The following is a 6,000-nucleotide window of genomic DNA, read 5'->3' on the forward strand; positions in this document are numbered from 1 at the left end:
CCTATGTACTATACTTATCTGAATTCTTCTGATGCTTGCCAGAACTTGCAGTTGTGCTAACATGGTGAATTGATTCTAATAAGACAAAAAGACAGGGAGAAGTATTAATTGTCTTATTTCTGACTCTTATGAAGTAAGAAGAAAGAAACTCGATAAGCTCTATACAATTATTTATATATATATATATATGTGTATTTATATTCACTGAAAAAACCATAGGTTTCACACATGTTATAGTTAGCGGAAATTTTACTGATAAAAAACCAATGAAATTCCCCCGTTATAGTTAGTGCAGGCAACTATAACTCACGCGACCGCAATCCTCTGCTGATGCTAATACTGTATTTAGACACTTATTTGCCCATGTCTTCTTCCATACATTTTTAGCTATACATATATTACAAATATTTTTTTTTTCATAAAGACACATATGTCATCAGCAGAAGATTGCGGTCGCGTGAGTTATAGTTGCCTGCACTAACTATAACGGGGGAATTTCATTGGTTTTTTATCAGTAAAATTTCCGCTAACTATAACATGTGTGAAACCTATGGTTTTTTCAGTGAATTTGCAAGGTTTTTTAAATGCTAATTCCTAACTATAACGTGTGTGAAACCTATGGTTTTTTCAGTGAATTTGTACGTTTTTTTAAATGCTAAGTTACTTTACGCCATTCGTGGCGTGCGCGCCCACTTAACGCAGTTCGTTCCGTGCGCGCACGGTGCGCTTCGCGCCCACTTCACGCAGTTAGTGCAGTTAGTACGCGCACCGCGTGCCCACGTTACGCTAGATGGGCCATGTACGCACGATGCGCTTCGCGCACCGTGCGCACATGGAGGACATATGATGCACTTCGTTTTGAAAGGTAATATTTTAATTTTTCGTGTCTGTTATAAGCCATGCACAAATGGTGCCCTTCGGGCACCATTTGCACACGGGGTGGAGAGAGTGTGGATAATTTTTTTTTTTATTATTTTTTTAAAAATATTTTAGTTTAACTCATCTTTAATAAGCAAAGCACAATTGGTGCCCTTCAGGCACCTATTGCACACGGGGTGGGGAGAGTGTGGATAATTTTTTTTTTTTAATAATTTTTTACCGTACGCGTACGGTAAGCGTAATCGGCGAAATTAGCGAAAAAATAAAAATTCCGTTTTTGGCCTTGGGGGATCTTTGGGGACTCCCTCAACATTGCTATGTGTGTGGGAGCTGTCTAAACAGCCCCTTTACATGTTTTTGTGCTTTATATTTTAAACATCACTCTCAGTGCGAGAGAGAAAATGGCGGCCGCCGCTTCCTGGTTTCGGCCGATTCGAATGTTTACTAAGATCTAAGAGCCAATCAGAATCGCGCTCGCGCACGCCACCGTACGCGTACGGTAAGCGTACCGTAAGCGCACCGTAAGCTGGCTCAGATATATATATTGATTTAAAGGCTATTTTCTCAGAATCTACTGAACAGATTTACACCAAACCTACAAAAGGCACTTCCTTGACCTGAGGACTACCTCTCTGCCAAATTTCTAGTAATTCTGTTCAGCCGTTCGGGCTGTAGCCCTGTCTAAAGGTCCTATGGAAAAATGCATGGGAAAAACGCGTTTTGGGACCCCCCTTTTATCTCAGCCCCCGCTTGACGAATCCCCCCGAGACTTTCAGGGAAGGAGCGGAGCGTAGCGCCCCACCTATTTTGAAAAATTTGCGAGGATTCGTCGACCGGCGCCAAAGTTATTCAAAATAGAATGTTGCGGATTTCCTATGGAAACGTGGTCCTAACTATAACTACCTACTGGCGACCGCCAGTAGGTAATATATATGTGTGTATATATATATATATATATATATATACATATATATTCACTGAAAAAAACATAGGTTTCAGAGACGTTATAGTTAGTTGGACATTTGACTCATATAAAACCAGAGAAATTCGCCTGTTCTAGTTAGTTGAGCTAACTATAACTCACGCGCTCGCAATGCACTGCTGATGACATCACATATTACATCACTCATGACATGGTCAGTGACATCACTGATGACATCTCAAATGACATCACTGATGACATCAATGATGACATCATCCGGTGAATGTGTTTTTCTGTTAACTGTAAATATTTTTCTTATAAATCTATGCCAAGGTCTATTGAAGAATGAGTCGATGTATAAGTGCCTGAATGGATTATTTAGTAGATGCATGACTGACTCTATAAGTCACTGATTGAACGTATGTTACTGGATGCATGGATTAGTGACTAAACTGTGTGAATGTCACTATTAGTCTCTCAGTTGGTGTGTAAGCAGGTACATGGGTTGGTGAGTAGCTACATCAGTGTCTATATGGGTTATTGATTGTTTGTATGAGTATCTGTATGGGTGTCTGAGTGTCTGTCTGAGTGGGTGTGGGGTGTCTGACTGTGCATACATGTCTGAATAGCTGTTTCAATGGCTCTATACATTCAAAACTGCATCTTGGAAGGGCTGTATGGGTAGCTAACTGTGTGTACAGGTGTGTCGATTAGTGAATTGATGTCTCAGTTGTATATATGTGAGTAAATATATATGGTTTTAGACAGTATATGTGAGTGTTGGGGTGTATAATTGACTATACGTGAGCGAGAGTGATTGCAAGAGTGTCTACATACACAAATGTGTACTTGTATTAGTGATTGTATAAGAGAGTAAGTATGTGATACTATCTATATAAATAAGGGAAGTGGTGTGTGTATAAATAAGTCAGGTGGTGTATATATATCTGCATAGGTGAGTACATGGGTGTATGATTGATTTTTGGCATGACTGAGTAGATGTGTGAGTAACAGGTGTATGAGTGGATATTATACTGATGTAATGATGAGTGACAGCATGTATACAGTGACTGTATCAGTGTATGTCCGGCTCACAATATATAGATAGGAATCCGTGGATAGGTATCTGGTATCTGGTATTGGTGTGTCTATGGTTTAGAAAATGGTAGTCTGTATTTTAGAGTGGGTGTATTAAAGGTTATATTAGAGTGTGAAGAGGTGTGTCAGACTATCACGTGGATGATGTCATTTGAGATGTCATCAGAGATGTCACTGACCATGTCATGAGTGATGTAATATGTGACGTCATCAGCAGTGCATTGCGAGCGCGCGAGTTATAGTTAGCTCAACTAACTATAACAGGCGAATTTCTCTGGCTTTATATGAGTCAAGTATCCAACTAACTATAACGTCTCTGAAACCTATGATTTTTTCAGTGAATTTCTAAGGTTTTTTTAAATGCTAATTTCTAACTATAACGTCCCTGAAACCTATGGTTTTTTCAGTGAATTTCTAAGGTTTTTTAAATGCAAATTTCTAACTATAACGTGTGTAAAACCTATGGTTTTTTCAGTGAATTTCAAAGGTTTTTTAAATATCGAACTACTATTGTGCTATTTGTCATTACTACTGTTTTTTCTAACTTTTCAACTACATAAAATAAGCTGCAAAACTACTATGTAATGTAATATATTTCACAAATTACAGTGAGTTTTGAAATAATACAAAATAATTTAACATTCAGAAAACGATTTTCTCAGTTTCATTGCTGTCATCAGCTACTCTTCACTATTCACAGTGATGTCAGAGTAGTTTCAACATAAATAGCAGGGGGAAAAAACAATCAACTAGATTGTTAAAAAAAAAACAAATCCCTAATTCTCACAAATATAATACAAAATCAACACAAATAACACATCCAATACTATTTCCAATCTTCAAATCTCACCTTTACTTCGTTGCTTCTGTGAACATTTTCCCAATACACCAAATAATGTATCAAAAATTTTGCTTTGAAAGCATCCAGTATGAATTCCTTAAAATATCTTTACACCTTCCCACAAAGCCGAATGGTGTATATAAAATCTTTGTTTTAGAAATATCAAGTATGAGTTGGGTAATTCATAAGGCAATCTCGGTTTCATTTCCAAGTGTGTATCGTTGCAGTGACTCCAACCATTATTACACTTTAAATAAACTGTATAATGGCCACTTGTGGTAGTACTTCCAGCATGGAAAACAATAGCAACTGTTGCAAAAGTTCTTCCAGAAATAGATACTGGACTAGCAACAACATTTTTAATTTTGGTTTCCACTTTTCTTCCATTTGGTCTACAGCGTTGTAGCATTATAATCAAATATTTTCCATATCTTTGTAGGCATAATGTTGATTTATAACGAGAACATATCATCTCGTGATCAGCTTCTTTTAGTAATTTGGAAAATGGTACAGATTTGCAGTCAGGTATTGTCAAATATAGAAATCGTTTTCTGTCAACTATAGTGCTTGAAGTTAACGAACACTGTTCACATTTATGTTCCCATTTGTAACTGAGTCCAAATAAACTCTCAATCTGAATTCCTTCATCTTCTAGTACTCCAAGCATAACCATCAGAAATTCTTGTGCATCTTGTTGTATATTAGCACTGAACGTTAAAGATCCAGTACATGTATCCAACAGTTGGCGAATACCAGAAGCAGAATGGATCTTACTTCTATCAGTTCTCAATTCTTGAAATAAAGCATAAAGTGCCGAACATGATCTTTTTTCCTGATTTTCCATAATTTTACCATAAACATCTTCAAGATGAAATATAATGTTTAGAATAACATTACCATAGCAGTTGACACCAGAAGCATTTTCTAATTGGAATCCGACAACATCATCACTTGTTTATATTTTCTGCCTCTTTACATCTTTTCTTTTCTCTTGATTTTGTTTCTGCTTTCCAACCATAGTTGATTCTTCACCATGTTTTCGTTTTGAACACACAACACGTTTCTCATAAATAGGATATTCACCTAAACTTGGAGCATAAAGCCTTCTCAAACGATTATATTCTCTTACACAATTAACATCAGCACTAACCTTGTTCTCATCTAAATCAATTAAATACAAACCAGACAACGTTCTAACTCGAGATAATGCATCATATACCATTCCATCTTTAAACACCGTTCTTCCTATATTTATCAAAGCATTATCTACACTTAAACCTTGAGATTTAGGAATAGTTATTGCATATGCTAAACAGAAGGGAAACTGTTTTCTACGAACATACAAGTCTTTTACAAGCAAAAGCGTACAGTACAATGCGCAATCTGTTTTACCTCTGTAATCTGATCAAATTTAACTTTCAACAATTCAATTCCATTTTCCATTTCTATTTTGATATTTCACAAAATCAACAACTTTCCCCATTGCTCCATTCACTAAACTTTCTTCTACATTCAGATTACGCCTAAAAATTACCCGACATTTTAAACATACATCTAATTTTTTTTCGAAGCCAGCAGTTTTTGATACAGACTTTTCCAAAGAATCCAATTTAGTCTGTAGTTTTTCTGAAAGAAGAATTGTTATTCCTTGATGCTCAATTTTATCAATAGCTTCAATGTGAACTATTTCTTCATTTTCCAATTTCATAAGCTCTTTATTAAATGTATAACACTCTTCCACTGTAGGCATTAAGCAAACTATAGACTTTTTTTCTTTCATTTTCTTGTACATTACTTCTGCTGGTGTGTTTTCATATGTAAACAAGTTCTTTAGTAGACGAGTTTGAAAAGCTCCTTTACCATGTTTGCTTAGAACACCAATTCTTACATCTTTTAGAATATTTCCATATTCTTCATCTCGTGCTTGTCGCATATTGTGAGTGAGTTCTTTATATTCAAAATTTAGCCACAGATTCACATTTCCAATATTTCCCAGAGATTTCTTTGTGTCTTCATGTAGAAGAGTTTTAAACACTGGTTCTCCTTTTACAGGTGTTAGTTGTAGCAGATCTCCAAATACAATTAAATGTTTTCCTCCGAAGAGAACGTCATAATCTGTTTTTAATACCTGTTGCAATTTTAAGTGTACAAAAGCAAGCATTAAGTTTGAGACCATGCTCCCCTCATCAATAATTAATAGTTTCATTTTCTTCAGCACTCTTGACACTTCATGAGAAGCTTCTCCAGACAACTTCTGATA

The sequence above is a fragment of the Triturus cristatus genome, chromosome 10 (assembly GCF_964204655.1).
Source record: "Triturus cristatus chromosome 10, aTriCri1.1, whole genome shotgun sequence".
Classification (NCBI taxonomy): domain Eukaryota; kingdom Metazoa; phylum Chordata; class Amphibia; order Caudata; family Salamandridae; genus Triturus; species Triturus cristatus.